We start from the raw sequence: 25,642 nt of genomic DNA, 5'->3' as shown, positions 1-25,642 counted from the left end.
AACAAGGGGGCTGGATGTTGTGGGCTAGGATGGGTTGCCCCATTGGGAAAGTGACTGAGGAAAAAGGGATCAGACCTTTACTCTACGTGTGTTAGGTCGTTCCTGGGGATTTGAGACAGGAGCTGTAGGAGGACTGGGGCACGGTCTCGGATGGGGTTCTGATCTCTGCTGCTTCACGGCTCCGAGAGTGGATAGGAGGTTGTGGTTAAGAGGTCTGGTGACCTCTTAGCCCTCTTGAGGGAAATCAGTACTTTAAAAAAACACAAAAAGTCCCATCTTGTGCTGCTGCTTTTCTACCTCCACCTCACAGAGCTAACATATCAGGGCTTTTAGTGGGTGCCGTGACCTCACCTCGCCATCTCTCCTGGCTGCTGTTGCTACGTTCTGAGTCATACTCGCACTTGCTCAGAGCCGGAAGGGACTTCAGAGGTCATCTCATCTAACCCCCTTGTCTTGCAGATGAAAAAACCAAGACCCAGAGCAGAAATCACTTGAGGTCATAGAGCCATGCACTTGGCCGAGGCAGGATTAGAACTTGGGACGCCCGACTCCCTGTCTCAGGCCCCTTCCCACTTCATAACTGCAGTGGCGTCCACAGGCCCAGACCTGGGGTTGGCTGCTGCTCCAGAGCTCCTCAAGCCTCAGGAGCTGCTCTCTGACCCCCTTGACTGTTCGGTATTTATTGTTGGGCTGTTGGGCAAAGGGGTGCCGGGTGGGTATTTATTGCGTCCCCAGCAGTAACCCCCGAAGTTGGAGGGGCAGCTTATGTACCAACTCAGCAGCTTCATGAGTTTTAAATCAGGTAACCAGCTTAAAATATATATATATATATATATATATATATATATATATATATATATGCATGCCACCTCCACACCTTTTAGGGAGCGTTTGAAAGAAATCTTATTATTTTTTGTAGAAGAACGTAGGAACCATATTAACTGTTTCTTTGGTAAGGACACCTAGTCTCAACCCACTTGTGTAATAATTGGTTGTATGCCCCCTGGGGTTCCTCAGCTGCTTCCTGCTTCACTGTGTCATGGTGACTCTTGGGTATTAGCTGAACAAATTTAATTAAAGCTGGCACTGTTGTCCCTCTCTGCTGCATGACTCTGATTAGTTGAAGGGTGCTGTTGCTTTACAAAATATAGAATGTTGTCATACCTTACCTCTGTTTATCTTTCCATTGCGTGGATTAGAGAGAAAACAAGGTCCTGTGATGTCTTCTCCTTTCCTTTCTCCAGTGGTTCTCCCTCCCCAGGTCACTGTGTGTCACTGTGGTGGGGCTTCCTCTGGTGTTCTGAAGGGGAGATAATCGGAACCTCATGTGCTTGTTCCGGACACACAGGGAGGCACGGAGCTCCCACAGCCGCGAAGGACAGGCAGCATCCCACTGGCACACCTCATGCTTGGATACCTCATGGGTAGCACGCTGGGTAGCACGGTTATGTGAGGGCCCTGTTCCCAGATGGGGTTTGCTAGATGAAATCGCATGGTGAGGAAGGTTTCACTCACTAAAATGGCCTCTTTTAAAGAAGAAGAGAGGGGTGCCTGGGTGGCTCAGTGGGTTAAAGCCTCTAGCTTCAGCTCAGGTCATGATCCCGGGGTCCTGGGATCGAGTCCCACATCAGGCTCTCTGCTCAGTGGGGAGCCTGTTTCCTCCTCTCTCTGCCTGCCTCTCTGCCTACTTGTGATCTCTTGTCTGTCAACTAAATAAAATCTTTAAAAGAAAAAAAAAGAAGAAGAAGAAGAGAACATGAGGTGGGGCAAATGGCAGAGGTGGAGATAGAGAATCTTCATCAGGTTCCAGACCCAGCACAGAGTCTAAGGTAGGGCTTGATCTCACGGCTCTGAGATTGTGACCTGAGCTGAAATCAAGTCGGACACTTAAACTGACTGAGCCACCCAGGTGCCCCAAATTAGCTTCTTATATCTCCTTTGCTTATAGGTTGTTAACAGTTCACTGAGCATCCTGCTATATGCTTGGTCACATAAAGTGCCTTAAAACTTGAGGGGTCAAGAAACGGATTCGGAGAAGGCATTAACAGATGCAGTGTGTGTTGTCCTGTATGGCAGCCAATACCCTTGCATGGCTATTTAAACTAATGTTAATTAATCTAAATTAAGTTGAAAATCAGGGACCCCTTGGTGGCTCAGTGGGTTAAAGCCTTTGCCTTCGGCTCAGGTCATGATCCCAGGGTCCTGGAATCGAGCCCTGCATCAGGCTCTCTGCTCTGCAGGGAGCCTGCTTCCTCCTCTCTCTCTGCCTGCCTCTCTGCCTACTTGTAATCTCTCTCTGTCAAATAAATAAATAAAATCTTAAAAAAAAATAAATAGAAAATCAGCTAGCCACCTTTCAAGTCTCCAGTGGCTACATGTGGCTACTGGCTGCTGAACTGGATAGCACAGAAGCATATACTCCTCCTATTAGAAAGTTCTGCTGCATTGTGCTGGTCTAGAGGTGAAATCCTGTGGTTGGGGCTAGAAGAGTTTTGGAAGGGAAATCTCTGAGGACTCTAGGAACCAGGGACAGTTCATTGCTGGGCCTCTGAAGTATGAGCAGGTCTGTAGGAGTGGCTGGTGATGCTGGCCCTGAGGGAAGAACTGGAGATCAGGTGGGCAAGGACCAAGTAGGGTTGGTGACCCAGAATTGAACCTAACCTAGCTTTATTTATTTAAATTTTTTAAAAAGGATTTTATTTATTTATTTGACAGAGAGCTCACAAGTAGGCAGAGAGGCAAAGAGAGAGGGGGAAGCAGGCTCCCTGTGGAGCAGAGAGCCCGACTCAGGACTCGATCCTAGGGCCCTGAGATCATAACCTGAGCCAAAGGCAGAGGCTTAACCCACTGAGCCACCCAGGTGCCCTTAACCTAGCTTTATATTAAAAGTGGTTGTTACAATATTTGAGGGGCATGAAGTAAACTCACAGGCAGAAGGATGACAGATCATTGAGGTTTGGACCGTGGAGGTCCTAAGTTTCTAGTTTCAGAGACCCCCCTCCTTCTCATGGGGCCTTGGCCCCTATTTACTGCAGTCAGACTCTTGGCGTCCACTGAGGCAGGATTAAGTTGGGTCAGATCATGGTCCTTTTTCACTTGTGAATTGTGGGCTTTGATGGAGCTTGAAAATAATCTCCAGCTAAGATCTGGGATCAGGGACTGACAGAAGGGAGGAGAAAAGCAGCCCCAGGCCTCAGGACCAGGTATTGGTGGGTGCCTGGGAAATGAAGAAGCTCCTTTTCGGGAGGAAGAAGGTGTTGGTGCCCATGATTAAGAGGTTTTGACTGGTTGGGACTGGAGGACTTGACCCATCTTCAGTTGGCAAGTCTACTTGAGAAGCAGGTGTAGCAACTCAGGGAGAGGCTTGGAGGAGCCAAGCTTTGGGACTGCAGACTTAATCCTCGGCCAGATCCTGGGGTGGGAGGAGGGGCTAAAGTTCCTGTCACCCACAAATCCCAGGGATGTATGGAGGCTGTGCCAGGAGGAATGTCACCCACTGTGGGGAAGGACAGGGCATTGGCATCCCACTGGAGTCCTCCCATGAGTCCCGAGGCCCTCCGGTGTTGTGATTCAGGACTGTCCCTGGTGGTCTGAGGTCCTGATTCAGGCCCTTCCAAGGGCCACGTGGGTTCTCTTTTTCCCTCTTCCCTGGACTGCACCCTTCCAGGAGCTTCAGTGTTCTAGGAGGGAGGTGGGTGCGCCGGGCAGAGTTGTTCTTTGTGTTTGAAGGGGCTGCGGTTGCTCTTGGTACTGATATAAGCTCGGGTGGTAAAGACAACCATATCCCTTTGCACCTTAGAGCTGTTGATACTCCCTGGTCATCTTTCTTGACTGCTTCCATCTTACCAGAGCGGGTGGTTAGGCCAGTCAGGAAAGGGTCAGCGCTATGTCCAGGGTCTTACCCTGTGTCTTAATCAGGGACGCAGTTCCCTGGGACCTCCTCTTCATCTGGGTTCCTTTGGTTTTTTTGGTTGCTAGAGGGATGGCCCTTGCAGTGCAACTCTCAGCTCAACTAACTGGTCACTAGGCTTTTTCTATATAGGTCACCTCATAAATGGGGACATTGGTAAAGAGAAGGGACCATGCCACTGGGCAGCTTGATGTACACCAAGTATGTAACCTAAATTTTGTACCTTTTCTCATCATTAGAGGGATACTGATATTTTGCATTTTAAGATATATCTTTGGATACAAATTTTTAGAGATGAGTTTTTAATTATTGGTTAAGTGCTAGAGAAGAGAAGAAAGCAAAAAAAGGGGCCCAGTCTATGTGTCCTGCTAACTGGTCATGTGACCTTAAGTAGGTCAGTTAGGTTTTCCAGGCTTTGGTGCATGCGTCAGAGGTCAGGCTACAAATTACTCCTGAGCACTGGCATTGGGGGGTGGTGGAAGGCAAGAGGCTGAGAGCCGGCAGGGTGACTTGCTGACCTCCCCGTGTCTGACCATCAGCAGCGCCTGTGCCGGCGTGGATGCCCTTTTGATAAGCTTGATGCTAGGCTCTGAGGTGGCTGTGTCCAGTTAATTAATAATCATCATTGACCAGCTGCTCCCTCTCTCGTGTGAAGACTGGGAGAGTGTTCCAGCTAGCGCCTCAGCAGAGAGGATGGGCTGTGTACCTCGGGAGTGGGGGTGGCGTGGAGATCTAGTCTTCCCTTGAAGTCAGAGGAATCTTAGTATAGTTGTGTCTCACGGTGGAGATGAGGAATTCTTTATGTTCTCCATCAGAGACTTGTTTCCCATTTGAGGTGTGGGGCCAAACATGGCCGCTGTGATTGGCGGTGCAGGCACAGGGGCACCTGGCCGAGGGGGCTGGTGAGGGCTGTGACCTAACCTGTTGTCCACCAGGCAGGCTTTGTGTTGGCTTGTGGCTGGGCTCCTCCAGACAGGGGTCTTCTCATTCACCCAGAGATACGGTGTGGGCTGGGAGCTGTGCGGAGGTGAGAGGTGGGGACTGTTCCCAAAGCTGATGAGGAAATTAGGATTTACATCCAAGTACCACCCCCCACCCCACCCCAAGACGGTGTAAGACTGGATATCAGAAGTCCAAAGAAGCAAGAGGAGAGACGGATACCTGGTGCTGGCTGTTCTCTTTCCTCTTCTTCCTGCTCACTTAGTGCTGAGCAGTAGTTTCATCCCTGAAGATTTGGAGTGTGGGGTCCTGGGTGCCAGGCCATCATACGTGGTTGGACGAAGAAGACACAGAGTGGAAAGCAGAATAAGGTTGGACACAGCCTCTGGTGGTGCAGTGTTGGGATCTTTATTCTCTGATCCAGTAAACATCTCTGTGTGCTATCTGGCCGGGGGAGAGCCTGGGACGTGGCCCCAAGGTCAAACCCTATCTGTAACTCTTGCCCCCCTCTAAGACCGGCCAAGCTCTGTGTTTATTCTGCTAGGAACCTGAGCTGCCTAGAAGGGTCATATGAAAGGGCATCTTACTCTTGAGGGACATCCCAGGCATCTCCGTGGCCAGTGTCCATGCAGCACTCATCTGGAAGGTGAGGCGTGGTGGCTAAAGACGGAAACTGTGTGGCTTTTTCTGTCTCAGAGAACATGAGGGGAACACGGGGGCCTGTGCTGTTGATGCCTTCTCTGCTACACTCGTCTCCATTGAGTCTTTTGAACCTAAAGCAAAGGGAAAGGGGACCTGCTGACAAGCCCCTGCCGGCTCCTCTGCTGTCCTGCTCCTCTGGGAACCTTGCCCCCCACCCCTCTGCCGCAGGTGATGGCGTCAGTCACCTCGTGGCCATTGTGATGATCCGTAGTGTCACTGGGCTCCCAGCCCACACACGGGACATTTGCAACCTGGCCTCCCGCCCAGGGCCTAGAACTGCTACTCAGCCCCTCTGTACCAACAGCTAAAAATAAGCTCGCTACTGCTGCAGTCTCCCCTCACCACCCAGCCCTGCCGTCGGCCCTGGGTCTAACTGCCACGCCGCAGACCTGCATCTCTCTCCTTGCGCCTGGTCTCCCTGTCTACCCCCTTCTCCTGTGGCTGGGAGTGAGCCATGGCTGGTGCTTCTCCAGGTAGCTTGTCCCACTCCTCTCACTCAGGAAAGCAAGTTGCCCCCAAGCCCCTGCCTAGCCCCAGCTGTGTGAGAAGAGGGCAGTGCGTGCCAAGGCTCCGTGGAGCTGCCTTGCTTCTCCATCAGGGGAAGGCTTAGGGGGAGGGCGCCCAAGTTCATTGGAGTCAATGAGATTTTTGCCTGGGCTTCCTCCAAGCTGCTCTGGCCAGCAGGCCCCCCCTGCCAGAAGGGGTGTGGGGGTGAGTAGGAGAGCCCCGCATGAGGCTGTCCGTGGCCCTCACCCCGACTGCCCTGTGGCTGAGCCGCCTCCCTGCCCTGGGCCTCCTGCCCTGTTGCCCCGCTAATTCTCCACCTCTGCAGTGTGGGGCTTCAGGTTACGCGCAGGGGTGTGACCTCATCCTGCTGGCTTCCAGGGCTCACTGAGCCCTGACCCTCAGGGCCTCCTTCCTGGGTCAGGCCAGGGCCCCTCTGGCCTTCCAGCTTTGCCACCTGCACTATGTCACAGAGAACAGGGGTCTCTCCTCTCTCCTGACGGTGGAGGCAGGGTTACTGCTGATCTGAGCCCACGGAAGCCCATTGAGGCAGCCTCTTCCCTTACTGCCGGGGGGTCCTGTGCAGGCGAGGGGAGGAGGCTCAGGTAGTTGCAGAATTGAGCAATAGTGGGCAAGCACTTCTTTTAGCTTGACTTTGGCATTCTCTTCTTCCTGATTCACCTAATCCTCGGCAGGTGTGGTACTAACCATGCAAACAAGGGTTTTGTGTCTTTTTTCTGAACTTGGAGTTGTTTGGGAGAGGAGGTGAGGAAGAGTTATAGGAGCCAAGGTGGGTCTTTGGGGACCTCTGGCTTCAGCTAGAGGCACATACTGGACCATGTCTGTATGGGCTGCTTTCTCCCATCTGGCCCTCTGGGGCCTCATTTTCTCTGCAGGGAGAGATTTATCTGCCAAGGCCCATTGGCTTCTGGAGGGAGGAGTTGGGTGTAAATTGCTAAGAGTTTATTTTTAACTCTGACAGAAGGAGCCCCTGTCCTTGGAGTAACCGTACCCTCCCGCTTCTCTGTCCCGGGCCTCCCTCTCTGACTTCTGTCATTCTTAGAGGAAGGCTTGTAGATTCCACAGGCCCGGCGTCAGCGGAACTGGGCAAGGGAAGCCTCTCTAAGTGGAGAATCTGTGGATTGCTTGACAGGCCCGACTTCCGCGGAGCTCAGGGGCCTGTGGGGGGCAGGGAAGTAGAGCGGGAGCCCTGGGCCTTGGAGGCCACACGTGTGGAACGTAGAGCATCCTAGGAATGCAGGTGGACTGGTGGAGAGGCCACATGGGCCTTGGTACTTGGAGCACCCTGTTGGCTCTCCTGTGCTGGCAACGGTAGCAGGGGTCATCTTGTGCCCTTCGCAATGCCTCTGTCCTCACAGGCACCCAGATCTCTGAAAGGTAGAAGGATACGAGGGCAGAATGAGTGTGTATGGTCGCCTGCATTGTGAATGTTTAGTTTATAGAAACGCTGAAGTTTTGTTACTCCCTCTGACTGCCAGGCTCCCAAGCATCACAGCCTTTCCCCAGGAGCCTGTGGGATTCTCCGGGACTTCATACCTTCGTGTTCCCCTCCCCTGGCAGGTGCTAGTCACCTGGGCTCCTAGTGGGGAGGACAAGTGTATGAGCGCTCCTTCGCCTGTGTCTGGACCCTTCTGGTTTCAAGGACTTGTTTTGGTTACCTTGCCTTAGATTTTTAAAAAGAACATAAACTAGAGTTTGATATAGAAGGAATGGAGAGCAGGGGGATTGGGTAGGGGCCAGGAGGGACACACAACTCCCTCTGAGGACCTCAACTGGGGAACGAAGGTCTTGGCCCCTCAGTGTCTTGGAGCGCATGGGGGGTTACTTTGTCTGAAGCCCAGCTCTGATTATACAGCTTTCCAGCTCAAACCCTTCAGTGGGTTCACTTTGGCGATAGAATACAGGAGATTTCCAGATCCTTCCCTGATCTGACGCCAATTTGGTTTTCGGTTTTATTTATTTTTATTTTTTTTTCCTGAATACCTGCTGCATTTCAGCTTAAGTGGCTTACGTTTGCTGTTTCCTGAATAGAACCCTGCACTGCCCTCTCCCCCCCCCCCCCCACCCCGTCACCTTGCCCATGCATGGTATGTATGCCATCTGTCCATCTGTATCTTCCTTGCCTCCCTGCCCCACCCCTGTCTGTATCTCCCTACTCCACCCTGTACAAATGCTGCCACTTTCATGAAAGCTTTCACACCAGAAGTGGCTCTCCCCTACCCTGCCCTGTCAGACCTGCCAAGACACTCTTCCCTTCCCTCTGTTTTCAGTCTGTTTGCCCATGTTCAAGGGACCCTTCTAATGCTGCATTGTAAGTTCATGAAGACTCACGTCATTATCTTTTGTATTCTCTTATTTCCTCCTTTAAAAAAAGTCATGGAGTATTTTGGCATTGCGCATTATACCTAGCTGCCTAATAAAAGTGTGGTAATTGAATAATAGTGGGAGCTGCCTGCATAAACATAAGGTCCCAATGGTGATCCTCGGGTGAGTGGGGGGAGGGCTCTGGGCATGGCACAGTCCTGGGGGCTGGGCTCTCTGAGACTGAGCCAGGGCTACAGTAAAGGCCCCCAAAGTGTCTGTCCCTGTTCTTCCCTCCAGCCTGCTAAAAAGCCATTCATAGCGGAACAGTCTTCTGGGCATTTCTTCCCTCCACACATTCGGATCTGCTGACTCAAGCTGACACCTTCTGTTTCTACTAACGGATTTCTCATTCTTGTAAGGATCCTGACCACAGTTTCCCATTGATGCCTCTTCTCTGTCTCCTCCCTGTTCCAGAGCCCCTTCTTTTCCTGCTTCACTACAGGGATGACCCTTCTGCCTCTCAGAGAATTTTAACTGGGGGAGGGACAGATGTGGAACTGACCACCTCTCTTCCAGCTCTTGGCATCTTCTGGTTAGCGCCAGACAAAGCCGAGACACACACATGCAGTCCAAGGTGATGTGACAGCTGGCCTTGCTCCTGTGTGTTGCAAGAAGACCAGTGTCGAGTACCAGGTTGCCAGGTCTGAGGTCAGAGGTTTGAATCTCGTGGGGCAACTTAACTCCATGCCACAGGTTTGAAGGAGACACAGACCAGGACTGGTGTCCGAGAGACCGGCTTGTGTGGCCCTCAGAAGGTCTGAGAACATGTCTGGGCCTCACTCCGTTTGCTCCTTTGTGAATTGCAGGGCTCCGGCTTGGTCTCAGACTTGATCTCAGAGGACTCCTGCACTTCACAAAGGGCTTTCTGTCACTCCACTGCTGGGTACACAGCCCCGCACTGGGAAGAGGGAGGGCAGCCCACGTTCCAGGTAGTGGGGATTGACCATTCCTCTCTGCCCTCACTTTGTGTAGGCCAGTGGTCCATCAGCCTTCCCCGGGCTGTGGTAGTTTTTTATTCACTCAGCCATTCAACCACTGTTTATAAACATGTATTCTCTCCCATGCCTGCCTCCTGTCTTTCCTGCTGACGGGCCATCAGGAGGCCCAGATGGCAGGATTAGCCTCGAATGGGAGACTAGTCAGGGTCATCCCTTTGGGTTTAGACCCCTTTAATACCTCTGCTATATGAGATGAGAGGAATTTGGAACAATGAGGGCTGATTCTTTCTAGCAGCTTAGACTAGACTCCTGCCTTTCTAAGCAGGATTTGCCTTAGGGTGCCTTCTATCCCTCTGAGACCCGAAGCAGCTTACCACTCAAGAAAATTAATTAGCAGTGCTGAGAATGACTTTTGCAGCCTCCCTAAGGATAGATGGGAACAGCAGATTGGCTTTGATACATAAACAGTCTTCAGTCTTCTGTAGCTGAATGCTACAGCTGAATCACTGTTGAAGGTTTAGCAACACTGTCAAGGTTTCCCAGATTAATAACAAGTCTTTATTGAGCAGATACTTTGTGTCAGGCATTGTGTTGGGTTTTTACTAATCTTACTAAACCCTAAAATAATACAGCAAAGTAAAAATATTTACAGAATACTTACATTTTACAGAAGAGGAAATGTGGTCACATGTGCAGAACAATGCATTCATTAGCAATGATTTACTGAGTGTCTGCTAACTGCTATAAATTATTATAGGCCCCAGGGATACATTAAGTGTACCAAAGAAACAAAAACAAAAACAAAAACAAAATCTTGTCTGCATGGAGCTTGCATTTTAGCAAGGGGAGACTGACAAAATGCAATCAATTAAACGATACCGCCTGTCAGATGGTGATAGAGATGGTGGCAGAAAGAAAGGAGGCAGGAGGCCCAGGAATGCTGGGAATGTGTGTGTGGCTCAGGGAAGGCTTTACTGGGAAGGTGGTGTTGGAGTGCACCTTGGAAATGCTGGGAGGGCAGAGGGGCAGCGGGTTAAGTGCCAGGCCCTGGGCTTGCTAATGATGGGAGTGTCTTACTCTAAAACCTGGGCTTCATTCAGCTTGTGCTACTGCCTCTCCAGTAGTTCCTCCATGAATCCATTATAATTTAGTACTTAGTTGCTCTGGCAATTTATGTTGTATCATCAAATATTTATGGGATACTTACTTTGTGCAAATTGCTACAAGGATAAGGAATGGGCACTGCCTTTGGGAACCTTCCATTCAGAAGGGCAGGGAACGTGTGTGTGTGTGTGTGTGTGTGTGTGTGTGTGTAAGGAATGAAAAGACTGCACCCCACGATCTGGATTGTGCCCTTTTACACATATTCCCATTTGACAATTTCTGACACAAGGAGGCCACGTGGTCTGATGTTGGGGTTTCCATATAGAGAAAGAGGTTCAGGGAGGTTCTGGTGCGTAAGTGGTGGGGTCAGGGCAATAGGGTGGCCCCAGAGGACATGGAAACAGGGGATGGGCTCCTCAGGATGGAAGGGGTTAGGGGACGGGGTCACTTTTGCCTGGCCTAGGCAGAGGACACATCCTGGAATCACACCTGGGACACACCCAGGGGAGGACGCAGATTAAAGTTTGGCCAGTGGGCGTGGGTTGTTAAGGAATTGCACTGGGTACTCCCGTCTCCTGTTGGGCTGCGGGGAGAGAGAGGATCTCCCTCCAGGGATCTTTCTTCTAATAGGAAATGCTTGGGGTTGGGAGTTGGCCAAGCATCCAGCAGAGCCAGGGAGGAAAGGGGTGATAAAAAGAGGTGGCCGCGCTGACCCTGTGGCAGAGCCTACTTTGGTCGGCCTCTGGGCCCTCACAGGACTTCTGTCTTGCTCTGAAGAATCTCATCCTGCCCTGTGTTCAGCTGCTCAGGTGGAGGTGTGGGCAGGCGGTTCGCAGGGTGATGGGGTGGCTGTGTGACCCTAGGCTCTGGCCATCTTTGATTCCCGCCTCTCAAGGCCTCAGCACTCAGGGCTCAGGATGGAGGTGACGGTTAGTGCAGCTGGTAAAGTGAAGCAAGGTCTGGGTTTTTTTTCCTGAGCCGGTACTGTGGTGAAGGAAGTTGCAACATGATCTTTCCTTTCTTTTCTTTCTTTCTTTTTTTTTTTTTTCTTTTTATAGAAGGGGAAAACCATCTTCCAGTAAACTTCAGAAACAGTGTCTAGTCTTTGATGAAGGTCATCGCCTCACTCCCCCCTCACCACGCGTTTTGTAGCCCATCTTGCTTTCATCCCTTCTCCCCCGTTCTTCCCTGTCAGTGTCCTTTCCTCTGAGGGACTGCGTCTCTGCATCAGGCTGGCTACTTGGAGGGATGCTTGGTGGCCTGTCCTTGACAGTGAGAGCTGTTTAAATAGGCCAGATGGTTCCTGATACCCGCCCGGCCTCTCCTGCTGCCGCACTGGTCTGTGGTCGTTTGGTATTCCAGAAGGTTGAGGCAATACTTCCCGGCTCAGGTAACCACACTTTGTGGTAGATTCAGAGCGTGTGTCTAAGCAGATGCTGGGCAAAAGGGCCTGAAATGTGGGAGGCGGGGATCAAGGCTGAAGGCCACCGTGTTAATCTGGAGTTCTCAGTCAGGTTTGAATTTGGCCTTTGTACTGTACCTGGGCAGGAATCCAGTTATGTTTGAAAGTGTGCAGATGATGGATTTTCCTGATGAAAAATTTTGAGGTCTGGAAAAGTAGTGGGTTTGGGGTTGTGTTTCTTTTCTTTCTTTCTGTGTGATTCATTTTCTCTTTCTTACATTTCTACACCCCAGAACAGCCCTACAAACCTTTGGGACTCCAGCTTTAGTCAACCAAGGGATGTTCTAAGTCATCCCTGAGAGTGAGGTCTGCTTGCTCTCAGGAAGCTGGGAAATGCCCCACCGCCTGGGGTGGGCGGTGGCTGCTGGGACACCAGTGCTGTTGCTGTTCATTGCTTTCGGGGGCAGAGAAGGGCAGAGGCCTTAGGGGTGAGCCTTTTAGTTTGGGCTCTTTGTTCTCTCTACCTGTTGTCTTTGGTACAGCTGACATAGAGCTCCTCCTTTCCTGCTGTTTTCTTTGAATTCAATCTCCCTGTCCTCAAGTAGGGTGCTGCAGGCTGGAAGTGGGCTCTGGGAGGTGGTGGTGAAGGGAGTTTGCTTGCTTACCTGGATCCCATAGTGAATACGGAAGCCCTCTTTCCACAGGACACTGCTCTGGCCAATAGCAGAGCCCCTAGCCACATGCGGCTATTTAAATTAAATAAATACAATTAAAAAGTAGTTCCTCTGTAGCACTAGCCATGTTTCAGAGGTTCAGTAGTCTCTATAGCTAGTGGCTACTGTACTGGGTAGCACAGATAGAGAACATTCTGTCACCACAGAGCCTTCTCTCAGACAGTGCTGGCCTCTGAGGTCATTGTTCTATGCCCTGGTAAAGAATTATCTGAGCTGGCAAGGGATTTGTGGAAACGCACAAGGAGAGGTTTTAAGGCCCAGGTAAGAGGGAAAAGAGAAGGTAATAATTTAAAAGGGGACCTTAAATAGTATTTAGTTTGGGGACGCCTGGGTGGCTCAGTTGGTTGGACGACTACCTTCGGCTCAGGTCATGATCCTGGAGTCCCGGGATCGAGTCCCGCATCGGGCTCCCAGCTCCACGGGGAGTCTGCTTCTCTCTCTGACCTTCTCCTCGCTCATGCTCTCTCTCACTGTCTCTCTCTCTCAAATAAATAAATAAAATCTTAAAAAAAAAAAATAGTATTTAGTTTGTCTTGTTTAGGACTACATCCCTGCAAATGGTCAACTACCCAGGGGCTCCCAAACTAAGTCAATTATCAGAATCACCTCTGGGTAACATTTGAAATGCAGATTCCTGGGCCCCACTCTTTGTAGCTCATTGAGTCCGAGACTGCAGAGCTGGCATTCGGGAATGTGCGTTCTCTCTAATGATCATGTGGGCTTGGCCACCACTGATGTATTGAACTGATGCTCTCAGTTCCTCCAGTGATGGGGGAGCTCACCGCTTTTCAAGAAGACCTTACCATTAAAAAAAAAAATTGCTTGTTAAAAAAAAGTTGTTGTTAAAGTTCTGTGTTTATTGAGTTCAAAGTTTGGTTCCCTGAGCTTGTAATAGTCCCTAATGCTTGTTGCCCTTTCTGGAGCCTAACAGAATGCATCAGTGCCATCTCCCGTACTCAGTCTTCTGCAGATATTTGAACACAGCCTGTGGCCCAGCGTCATGGCACGTTTTCAGAGTACTTGATCTGCCAAGGGCTCGAGGGAGACGCAGAGATGAGACTTCACTGCAGCATCCTTCCGATTCATCATCAGGCCTTGCTCAGAGGTAGAGGAAAGATCCACGTCGCAGTGGACCCTGTCTGTGGAGAGTCCGGGGGTTGGTATGGACCACATGTACCGTCCGCCTCTCTGCCTACCACCCCCCAGGAAAGAGTCCCTGTTTTCCTGCACGGCTAACACTTGCTCTTTGAAGGCACTGATCTGTTTTCCTTCAGAGGCATTGAGACACTTGGCCAGCATTGCCAGGCAGATAGGACCACAAACCTCTCTTCTGTTTGGAGACCTTCAGGGGCACCCTCCCCTTGCCTCCAGGGTAATGCTGAGACTCCTAACATGATACTCAAACAAGCTGGCTTTGACTTTCCTTCCCACCCCCACCCCTCACACACATACACTCACCCTTTCAGAAATGACTGCTTCCCACTCTTGAGTGCATTCTTACGCTCCCAGATCTTCTGTTGGGCCTGGCCTTCCTTTTGTCTGTCCTTTCATGTCCTGGTAGAGCTCTAGTTCGCCTTCGAAGCTCACATTGTACCTGCTCCCCAGTCCCAATTCCAGGTGGAGTAACTCCCTTCCCGCCACCAGTTCACACTCGCAGTAAGTCTGCTACGAATTTGGCAGCCACTCGTGGGTCTTTCCCTGCTAGACTCTGAGCTCCTTGAGCAAGGGACTGTGTCTCGTGTATTTGGAATCCTCCATGCAAAGCACAGTGCCAGGTCCTTAGCTGAGGGGTCGTGTGTGCCCACAGACATGGGCCCATTTCCTTGTCTGTGTGTCTTTTGGGTTCTGATGCACCTGCCACGGGGGAGCCACAGCCCCTCTCCTAGCGCCCAGCACCGCTTTCTCTCCGTGGTGGGGGCCCCAGCAGCTCCCGGGAGAAAAGTGCTGTTTAGCAGCTGATAATTAACAAGCAGGGCATGGAGCTTTGGCTGCCTGGAGGCAAAACTGATACTTAAACAATAAAAGTTTCTGAAATCAAGAATTAAAGTGTCTGTTTCAGAAATCGCTACATCCAAACAGAAGCCTGCTCAGCTAAGATAAATGGAGTCATGAGTGGAACCAAAGGGCTCTGTCTAACCCAAAGGGGTTCCCGAGGGACGCGGCCTGGATTGGGGGCTGGAAAGGTAATGTTCTGTTTCTGCTCTCTGCTGCGGGGCCTGGGACTGACTGCCTGGGGAATCGCGGGGGGCTTCTTCAGGAGCGGCCGACTGTGTTCCCTTTCATTCCCAGTCTGTATAGATTAGACTTATTTTGCCCAGTGGGCAAGAAGAGCAATTTGGAAAAACTGTGTAGGACTAAACTGGGGGCCTTCTCTCAGGCGAAGAAGCACGCTTTGTCTCCAGTGATAGAGACGGTTCAGTCCCGCTGGCGGGGTCTCATCTTGTTTTCTTGTGATGCTACTAGGGTTGAGAGGAAGAGCTGACATTCGGGTCTCTCCTCTTCCTCGGTCAGAACCAGGGCAGGAGGAATTCCCCAACCTCTTGTTGCTGCCCAAATACTAACCACAATCCCCAGCTCCACTGTTCTAAGAAATGTGTGTACCAGGAACAGACCGTGGCTTCAGCACCTAGGCAACTGCTCAAGAGGCAGAGGCTTCCTGTGTGTTGGGGGGTGGTGGTGGTGGCCTTGAGAGTGTCCTGCATCCTGTCACCAGGACAGGGGCTCCCAGCAGCAGCTGAGGTCAGTGGGAGACGCTCTTTCACAGTCTGCTTCCTCGTGAGTGAAGCAGAGAGCCCACCTCGGGAAACCAGAGAGCCCGCGGAGGGTCTTTATCACAAACTCATCCGGGGTGCGGGCTGTCTGACAAACGTCGTTTTCAGGGAGTGGGTTTGGGAGAGACTGCTATCAGATCCAGAGACAATCCGAGCTATACATATGTATATATATATGTATATAGTGGTTTTTTAAAAGATGTTATTTATTTATTTGACAGACAGAGATCACAGTAGGCAGAGGAGTGGGGGAAGCAGGCTCCCAGGGAGCCTGATGTGGGGCTCGATCCCAGGACCCCGAGATCATGACTTGAGCCGAAGGCAGAGGCTTTAACCCACTGAGCCACCCAGGCACCCCTGTATATAGTTTGAATACAAAAATATTAGACTCCCTGGGAAATGTTTACATGATTTATGTCATGTCTGAATGTCTGTCACTCATTGTGGCTTCTCCATTGGCATCTAGCCCATGGTGGGAAGAGAGTTGGGTGAGAACCCTTGCCTGCCATCCCTTTCAGTCTCTGTTGAGATTAGTGGTATTTGGTGGCTGAGCTCTCCCAGCCCATGTGTGACACTGTGGTGACCTCTCACTGACCACAGGTGTGTATGTTGCCCATAGAGTCAAACACAAAACACTTGGGGTGGTTTAGGAGGAAACTTGATAAAAGAATGAAACCCACTGGTTGACATCAGTGACATAAGCATCGACGATTACAGCCAGCGTTGGCTTGGCCTGTGCAGAGCTTCGGTCCCTCCAATCAAGTTCTAATGGTCCTTGTAGAAACTTCTCCAGTTGAACTGAATGGTTAAGATTCCACAAGTGTGTGTTTGCTCATTCATCTGTTCACCCGTCTGTTCACTGGAAGTTTACTGAAGGGAAAACATGGATGCAAAAATTTTTCTTACAGTCCTCCAAGTGGTAGGAGAGCTACATTCGGGGGTCAGGGGGGAATGTGGAGGAAAGAGCCACCCAATCCTCTAAGCACCAGACAGTGCTGGACTGCTTTGGTGGTGGCAATGCGGATCCTGGGATGCTCTATGAGAAGATAAATCTGGGAAACACTCTGCGTGTACATTAACATTTTAAAGGCTCTGAGAAGTTCTGTGGTAGAAGAATCTATTTGACTTTGTAAACCCTAGTGCTGCTGACATTTCTAGGATCCCTTTTTTACTTATTACTTATGAACGTTCTTACAGACTACTGTTTGAGCAATGGCAGTACAGTCTCCCTGCTCTGGGAGAGCTGCCCAGTGATTTGAGAAAAATTCACCTGACTCTAGGTCAACACCACTTTGAGAGGTGTGTGTATGTGTGTGTGTACATATGTGCATGCATGCGTGTGTGTGTGTGTGTACATATGTGCATGCGTGTGTGTATGTGTGTGTGTGTGTGTGTGCTGGCGGTGGGGGGTAGGGTGTGGCAGAGAAGGGCCCCCCGGCAGGTGGCTGCTATTGAAGTTGGCTCTGTCTGCCTCCCTGCTGGCTTTGTGCTTCTGGAGAAGGCTTTTGTCCTGGCCCGAACATGCTGAATAGCAGCTACATCTGTCATGCCTGGGAAGCGGCAGTTTGCAGCGTGGGGGGTGAAGGAGCAGTGAACAGACACCCCTGCTTGAGGCCCAGGCTGCTGCGAGTCCCTCCGGAGCGCAGGGAGGGGCTGGTGATCCTGAGGCAGCTGCTTGCTAATCCTGGAAGTGGAGGGGAACAAGATTAGCTCTCTTATCTCCGAGTTCTCCTTGTCCCCTGGGGGAGCGCGTGTTGACCCTAGAGGTGGTAGCTGGGAGGAAGCAGGTGGGCAGGCCATTTTCTCCCCTTCACCAACCACAAGGCATCCGGACGGGGGACCAGGGTGGAAAGGCACTTAGCTGTCCAGTACCCAGCGGGATGGAGATGAAGCCATTTTGGTTTAAATTTAAGGACGGATTCAGAATTTTGACGTGGGTTTAGTAAAGTTTGCCGTGCTTTAGAAGTCAAGAGTCCCAGCTAGAATTGCTTTTAGGCCCCTGGTGACAGGAGGTGGGTGTGAATGTCTGGTGAGCGCATGGCTGGCTCCTTCAGGAAGGTCTGGGAGGCCTTACCTGGCTCCTCACTGGAACGAACCCAGATCCAGGGAATTCCCGAGGCCAGCAGACCTCAGTGCCCTTCCTGTGCAGCTTTGCTAGGAGGAAAAGGATTTCTGAGGAAATTGACAACTGGGAAAAAATGGGAGTAGGAATCAGTCATCTTCCTGGAGATAATACATGTCCGCTGCAGGTCGACGTCTGTGTAATTAAGGCAGGCTCGGAATTTCCCTATCTGTTTATATGGACGTATGTATTAATACACATTTTTTTGAGCTTAAGCTTTTCCTCTTTGACCTCCTCCCAAAGGCGGAGGAGTTAATCTGTCCTTAGGAACTAGGATGAGGTGTCCCCTTATGTCCCAGCTCCTCTGGCCATATCTTGCCTTCCCTCAGTCACAGCCACAGAGGCTCAGAGTCCTTCAGATGGGGGAGGAGCAAGCCCAGTCCTTCTTGTTAGTGGAGAAAGGGCAGATGCTGTCCCTCCGTTCCCCTGCACAGGAAGTCTGGGTGGGCCAGGCTTTGGTTTGGGAAACAGGAGCATTTGTGGCTGCTGCCAACTGGGGTTGTGTTTGCAGACTCCCAGGCTCCGGTGTCTCCGGAGGGACCAGCAGCTCTGACCCCCGTGGACTCGCTCCCATCCCCAGGGAGGGAGCCCTTGCCAGGAACCTCTGAGCTAGCTGGAGGTGGGTGTTGGGTAAGGGTAGTGGAGGACTGGGTGGTAGGAGAGGAGTAGGGAATGACTCCCTCCTTCCCCCATCAGCTGGGGATGCATCACCACTGCTGGGAATGCATTTAGGCCACACTAGACAAATTGGTCATTATGGAAATTCTTTCTTACCCCAGGGTGGGGCTTTACTTGTTCAGAAGGAACTTCAGATGTCCTGGCCATCAGGGACCAAGCCATTGACCTGCTGTCCCCTCAGGGCTAAAGGGCAGGCCAGTGTCTGAGTCCCCATTCCTGTGATCTCTCCCCATTCTCCCTTCTTGTGTGTCCCTTCTTCACCTGGTCAGACGTCATGGCGGTCGCTTGATGTGTCTTGGGCATGGAGGTGGAGAGGATGACACCACGGCCTCGCCTTCCTCTTTCCCGCAGGTCCTAGGCTTCCTTGCTGGGTCTCCACTCCTGTCATGGACCCACTTACAGTTGTGGCACATCTGGACCTAGACTGGGTGTCCTGTTGTCCTGCATAATGAGGACCCCAGTCTTCCCCTAGGTGATTGGCCACAGTTATTCTGAGGGGGGAGAGGGATTTCCCCCACCCCCAGGCACTCCAGAGACTTCCTCCAGGCTCTTGGCTCCCATTTCCGAGTCTCAGTCTCTAGGCAGGCTGCTCTTCCATTCCTCCCCTACCCCCACCCCAAGGAGAAAGGCGGGAAGGAAGTCCTGCCAGAAGTTGTTTTTTGGTTTGTGAGGTAACAGTCCTTGGATTGAGAAACACATGTACCCTCCCCTTTAAGATCTGAGCCCAGAAGCACTAGACTCTGGTTTCCAGGGAAACCAGAGTGGGCAAGGCCAAGAAAGAGGGGGCTGGTTATAGGTACTGAAATCTAGGAGGGGCTCCCAGGCCCTCTGTGCTTTTTCGGGAAGTCTGCTTGGCCTACTCAGGGCCCTGGGTTGTAGCCCTCCCTGTGTCCCCAACCAGCAGGGGAGCCTTGGCAAATATCTCAAACCCTCTGCACCCTAGCTTCCACGTGCCTGAAATGAGGGGCACGCTGACTCCCCCGGATTATGGATTCAAAGGTGACCTCATGACCTCATGCGCAGAAGGGCTTTGGAATATATACAAATTAAACAAATTTTAAGGTTGTGTTATGCACCTAGGAAGAGAGAATCATGTCAAAGAACACAGAGTTACAGAAACCTGAGACCTCAGGGAGGCTGGGTGTGTCTTAGATTTCATAAGAGAAGGCAGAGGAAAAGAGCCTCGTCTACAGGTAAGTACTCCGCAGTTAATTGTAGAATTGGGGCTAGAACCAGGTCAGTCAGCTTTCTGCCATATCCTTCTATCCCTTGGCAAACTCCAGGGTGTTTGTCCTTGAGGTGGGTAGAGAGGCACAGAGGAGAGAAAACATGCTGCAGAAAATCTGACAGTCTTGTATGTATCAGGTGTGAATCATCCATGCCCTTGGGAATAGGGGAAGGATAGTAGAGTAGATAATATTAAAATTATTGAAATTGGATTTTTTCAAATACTGACTTTTTTTTTCCCCCTCTAGCAAATGCATCTCCTTAATTCTCTAGGGTTCCTGTGATGTTCTGTGTCCCAGAAACCTGGTGTGTGTTGGGGGGCGGGGTGCTCTCTTTGATTCAGTGTTTGTCGTGGCTAACCGACAGAGTGGCTAATCCACATGCCTATAGTTGAGAGCTGGTTATACCCAGTCTCCTTCTTTGGGAACATACTGATACGATAGCCAGCTCCCTACCTTTGGCCTATAGGACACTGACCAGAGCATGTGGAAGCTGCCATCGCGTCTCTGTGTTCTTTGGCTCCTGTCTAGAAACGTGGTTTGCGCAGATGCGATGAGTAGTAGGCTGCCAGAGCAGGAAAGCACATTAACTGTCCTCCAAACTGGTCCCTTTAGTGTCCAGGGGCAGGTACAGCGGCCAGCGAAGGGCAAGGACTTGTCTGGGACCAGAGCGTCAGATCATGATGGAACTGGTCTCATGGGAACAAGGACTTGCGACAGCAGAGGTCTGAGTACCAATCTCACATGTGTTCCATCTTGGCTATGATTGCCTGTCCCCAGGTCAGCCGGGCCTTTTGCAATTCTGCACTTGAGAGGACCCGGTGTTGGCCAGAACAGTTCCTCCTCTTTCCCTTGACAATCCCCCCGCCCCTCCAGCGCCTCTTTTTCCCTTGGGATCCCTCCTGGCTCTAACTTCCTGCCCTCCTCCCCCACTCTTTGTTATGAAACACTGTAGATACGTGAAAGAATTGTCCGGTGAACGAACGCCCATCTCCCCAGCCCCCCAGGTTCCACCATGAGCATTCCACTCCGATCGCTTTCTCAGGCCTTTCTCCATCTCTCCCTCTCTTGCCCATTTATCAGCCTTTTTCAGGGGTGCATTTTATAGCAAGTTGTAGACATCAGTACGCTACACCTTCAACATTTCCGCATATGTAGGTATTAATTAGAGCTTGGTGTTTGTTCACACATTTATTTATTTATTTTTTTTTAGTTGTAAGATTTGTGTAACAGTGAAATGCTCAAAATTTAAATATATAATTTGATGAGTTTTGATAAATGCTTCCATCTGTGAATTCCAAACCTCCGTCAAGGTAGAGAACAAACATGGGGCTCCTGGGTGGCTCAGTTGGTTAAGTGACTAACTCTTGATTTCGGCTCAGGTCCTGATCTCAGGGACCTGAGTTGGAGCTCCTGAGTTGGAGCAAGCTTAAGATTCTCTCTCCATCTGCCCCTCCCCCACCTCTTAAAAAAAAAAAAAGATCTAGGACAAACATTTAAAAATGTTTACTAAGTTCCTTTGGATCCTTCCTTAACAGTCACAGTTCTGGTGGTCCTTCATCGTAGTCTAGTTTTGCCTGTTGTGGAACATCAGAAATGAAATTATTGGTATGAACATTTTTTTTTTAAAGATTTTATTTATTTATTTGACAGAGAGAGATCACAGGCAGGCAGAGAGAGAGGAGGAAGCAGGCTCCCTGCTGAGCAGAGAGCCCTATGCAGGGCTCGATCCCAGGACCCCGAGATCATGAACTGAGCCGAAGGCAGCGGCTTAACCACTGAGCCACCCAGGCGCTCTGGTATGAACATTTTTATGTAAGTTTCATCCACATGGCTACCTGTGTCGGTAGCTTGTTTCTTTTTATACCAGTAGGACTCCCTTGTATGGATATCATATAATTTGCCTATCCATTCTCCTGTTGCTGGACATTTGGAGTGTTTCCAGTTTGGGGCTCTGAGGAATAAAGATTATGAACGTTCTTGCACAAGTCTTTTTGTGGACATAATGTTTTGATTTCTCTTGGGTCAATACCTAGGAGTGGGATTGCTGGGTCAAAGGAGGCTGTTGTTACTTCTTGTTCTGGACTCTGCCCTGCCCTCTCATTGTGTTCCGCACTTAAGTTTGGGAGTAGTGGAATGTGCCTTATTGCTGTCTAGATGGCTCTCTTAGTGTCAGAATTCCCCGAGAGCCCACCTGATAGTGTCTCATGAAGTGTTTCCAAGGATGGAGAGCTTAGTACCTTACAGGCCTCTACTCTTCTTCCCCCTGCCCAAAGATTTTATTTAGCTATTTATTTATTGATTTATTTGAGAGGGTGAGATGGAGAGAGAGCACACGAAGGGCAGAGGGAGAAGCAGACTTCCTGCTGAGCAGAGAGCCTGATGCGGGGCTCCATCCCAGGACCCTGGGATCATGACCTGAGCCGAAGGCAGAGGCTTAACCGACTGAGCCCGCCAGGTGCCCCTGAGGCCTCTACTCTCATGAGACTGCTCCTTAGTAATTTCTGCCTCTTCTGTGCGACAGTCCTATGGAATTTTAGGATCGCCATCCCGTCTTGTCCTTCAGCCGCTCTGTCAGGGTTTCTCTTCTTCAGCTGAAGAAGTCAGTTTAATCACCTGCTCCTCAGCTGACATGATTCTCAGACGTTTCATGTCCTGGTCATCACCCTCTGGAAGTTTAATCCTCTTTTTCAAATGTGTTGCCCAGAGGTGAGCACTGGATTCTAGATGTAGTCTGTGAGGGGGAGAGTGGAGAGTGTGCTTAGGTCTGGACCCCTGTCTAGATCCAGGTACTAGATCCACCCATGAGCTGACGCGACGTTCACTTTTTTTTCTCAATGTTCACTTCTTAGCAGTCACATCTTGGCATTGGAGCCAGATGGGTGAATGTTTGTAAGGGAATACCACAAATCTCAGGTGGTATTGAGATAGTCCATCCGAAGTCATCTAGATCCTTTGATATTAATAGCATTCACCATGTACTTTCTGCTTGGCACCGTCCCATTTAATCTTTGCCACAATCTTCTGAGAAAGGTATCACTAAAAATATCTTAATAAGAGCTATCAGGTTAAAACAGGGTTTGTCAGCTTTGGTACTGTTGACATTTCGGACCAGGCAGTTTTCTGCTGGGGCGGGGGAGACGGGGATTGTCTGATGCTTCCCAGGAATTAGCAACACCCCCCGCTTCTACCCACTTGCAGTCCTGCCCTTGCTCACTCTCCCCAAGCTGCAACAATCAAAAATGTCTCCAGGTATCTTCAGGTGTCCCCTGAGGGGGAAAATCATCTCAGGTTGAGCCCATTCTCAAGGCAGAGAATTTAGTCATTGACAAAAGTTTCAATAATGGAGCTCTTCCGGAAGGGTAACCAGTGTTATTCTTCAGTATGTGTATTTCCATATTATATCCTTTGTGGAGGACAGTCTTCGTTTTTCGCAGTTCCAGGATGCATGGATTTCACTTAGCACGGTTTAGCTGAAGAACACCAGTCCCCCAGTACACGCCTTGCCGTGGTGTATTAACTCTGAGTAGTTGCAGAGTCCAAACTTTGCTACGAGCTCCCCAGCCCACAGATCACTATGTACATAACAGATGTTTTTTATGATCAGTGACCAGTCACATCCCTTCTTTCAGAGTCTGTCAGTGGTGGTCACTTACCGCCCATCTGTTGTTGGGTTCGCACACAGAGAGGAAAGTGTGCAGTTGTGTTGCCCCCCTGTCCCCTAGGGATAAACTCATGTGACATCTTACAGACATGGATAATCAGAAGAGGGAATTGACCCACAAAGATGAAATTTTCACAAAGAATTGAAAAGTGGTAATGCCGGACGTGGAGTTGCCACTGAACGTAACGGAGTGAGGGAATTACTAGCTGACTGTGGGAATGTCCACACTGCCACCATTCAAGACTCCACAGAAGAAGTGGGAGGAACGCTGGAGGCCCAACTTACTGACATGAGCGATGGTGACGAAAGGATGAAGAAGTTCCAGAGGAAGTGACACAGGGGAAAAAACCTCACATCGAAGTCACTCTTGGAGGTATTTTGCAACATTGAAAGCACAAAGGATAAAATGTTAAACTGTCCCAGACTTCTAACAGAGTATGACAGGTTGCAGGGGCACTGAAAAGGTGCTCCCTCCATGGCGTGTGCCCAACAGCGAGAGGGCAGGCGCTGTCCCAACTCCTCGGGATATTTTCACAATGAAATAGCTCACTCATTCTCAGTGTCTAGTATTTCTTATTATGGTGTACTTAAACACAAGTTTTACTATTTTTTCCATTTCTCTATTCATTTGTAACTGACTGTAAGAGAGTTTTTAATGTTTTGACAAAAATTCCTGAAGGTCATGGAATAATCTTAAGTTTTTTCCATTGATGATTAAGATTGCTTTGCATGGTCATTTATGTGGTTCTGTATTACTGTGCAAAGCAAGTCTGTCTGTACTTAGAGAAGTGTGAGTAAATACACATACACGTACTTCTTCTGCTTTTTATCTTGTTTTTTTTTTTTCAAGACATTTTACAAAAATAGCATCAGACTGCATGTATCTATTCTCACAGATTTTGCTTTTTTCATGGAAGAAGATCTTTTTTGGAGAACTTCTGATCTTAGTATATCTAGATCCACCTCATTCTTTGTGGTAATTGTATTTTATGTATCAATATGGGTGAACCATCATTTGTTTGACTACTTTTCTGTTAGTGGACATTTAGTTTCTCTCTAGCTGTTTTGTTTCTCCTCCGCGAGAAAGAATACTGAAGTGGCGGTCTCTGGCAGATACCATCACTAGCTCCATTGAATGGATGAAGACAGGGGAGAAAAGGAAAGAACCAGATCACTGGCTCCGTCAAAAGAGCGTGCGACTGTTCATCTCGGGGTTGTGAGTTCGAGCCCCACGTGGAGGGTAGAGGTTACTTAAAAACAAAATCTTAAAAAAAAAATAAACAAAACCCAAAACAAACAACAAAAAGGAAAGTGAAATGACTGCCTACGTTCAGGCAGGGCCTGAGCTTGGAGCTGTCATTTGTAATGGGGACCGTTCAGTTCTAGTTCCTTGCTTTAACCAGCTTCTCCTCTCCTTTCTTAGAAGTAGCTCTTCCAAACCATGGCGGCAGCAGCAGCACAAAGTAATAGAGTTTACCGAGCGAGGCAAACGAATTGTTATTCTTGTTACCCAACCAACAACCCTACGAGGCGGATACTGTTATTATCTCTGTATTACACTGAAGGCCACTGAGGAAGGTTAGGAGACCCCCGGGGCTACGGCTCGTCCGTGCAGGAACCAGGGTCTCCTCGGGCAGCCCGGTTTCGGGGCCTTTGTCCTCGCTCCTCGTGGTACACGCATCTAATCAGAGAAAGGTCTGTTTTATCATGTGCTGTGGTAGCTGCGTTTTTTGAACATAGTATTTTGTGTTGGCCCATATTTTCACCTGCTCTTATCTTTTAGAAACGTGCTACCTAGCACATGTCCAGCTTTGGGTCATCTGCAGATCTGGTGAGCTTACTGTCCAGTCTTTGTCTTCAGCCAGCCCGCTGGTAGAATACTCGGCAAAGCCCCAGGCAGCCTTTCTTTTCTTTTTCTTTTTCTCTTTCTCTCTCTCTCTCTCTTTCTTTCTTTCCTTCCTTCTAGATTTTTTATTTATTTGACACAGAGAGAGAGATCACAAGTAGGCAGAGAAGCAGGCAGAGAGAGAGGAAGGGAAGCAGGCTCCCTGCCAAGCAGAGAGCCTGATGCCGGGCTTGATCCCAGGACCCTGAGATCATGACCTGAGCCAAAGGCAGAGACTTAACCCACTGAGCCACTCAGGCACCCCTCCAGGCAGCCTTTCTTAATTAGTTGCTGGATGTGCTCTCTCGGCTCAGTCCACAAGCAGGTGTTTGTTGAGTGTGACCATAATGCTGTGTATGGGGCCAAGGGTCTGAAATTACAGTTGAACAAGATCTAAGGGAACCCTCTGTGTCAACTATACAAAAAAACAAAAAAACCAACTGAATAAGATACGGCCTCAGCCTCTAGGAGGCACATGGTCTATACAACAGGGGGAGGAATGGTCTTGTAAATCACACCAGTGAGTGTAGAAGTAGGAGTTTAACCAGAGTCTTGTGAGAACAGAGAGGAAGGAGGCGCTGACCTAGCCTGGAGGTCATCAGGGGGGCTACACAGAGCGGATGACACTGCGTTGGTGCTCGAGGGATACGGATGTGGAGGCATGACGTGTGTGAGGGC

The 25,642-nt window shown here is 50.0% G+C and overlaps 1 protein-coding gene and 1 long non-coding RNA gene across 3 annotated transcripts in view; both read left to right on the top strand.

Annotated features, from left to right (window-relative positions):
• The window catches only part of MAPKAPK2 (MAPK activated protein kinase 2), a 45,852-nt gene that overhangs the window by 3,008 nt on the left and 17,202 nt on the right, over positions 1-25,642 (top strand). The gene's annotated exons all lie outside the window — the stretch shown is intronic.
• Positions 835-14,067, top strand: LOC131814369 (uncharacterized). The gene is made up of 2 exons (XR_009347290.1): positions 835-11,872; positions 13,579-14,067. It is a non-coding gene; the product is annotated as an uncharacterized LOC131814369 (long non-coding RNA).

This window comes from Mustela lutreola, chromosome 14, assembly GCF_030435805.1.
Source record: "Mustela lutreola isolate mMusLut2 chromosome 14, mMusLut2.pri, whole genome shotgun sequence".
Classification (NCBI taxonomy): Eukaryota; Metazoa; Chordata; class Mammalia; order Carnivora; family Mustelidae; genus Mustela; species Mustela lutreola.
This window is presented reverse-complemented; position numbering and strand designations above follow the sequence as displayed.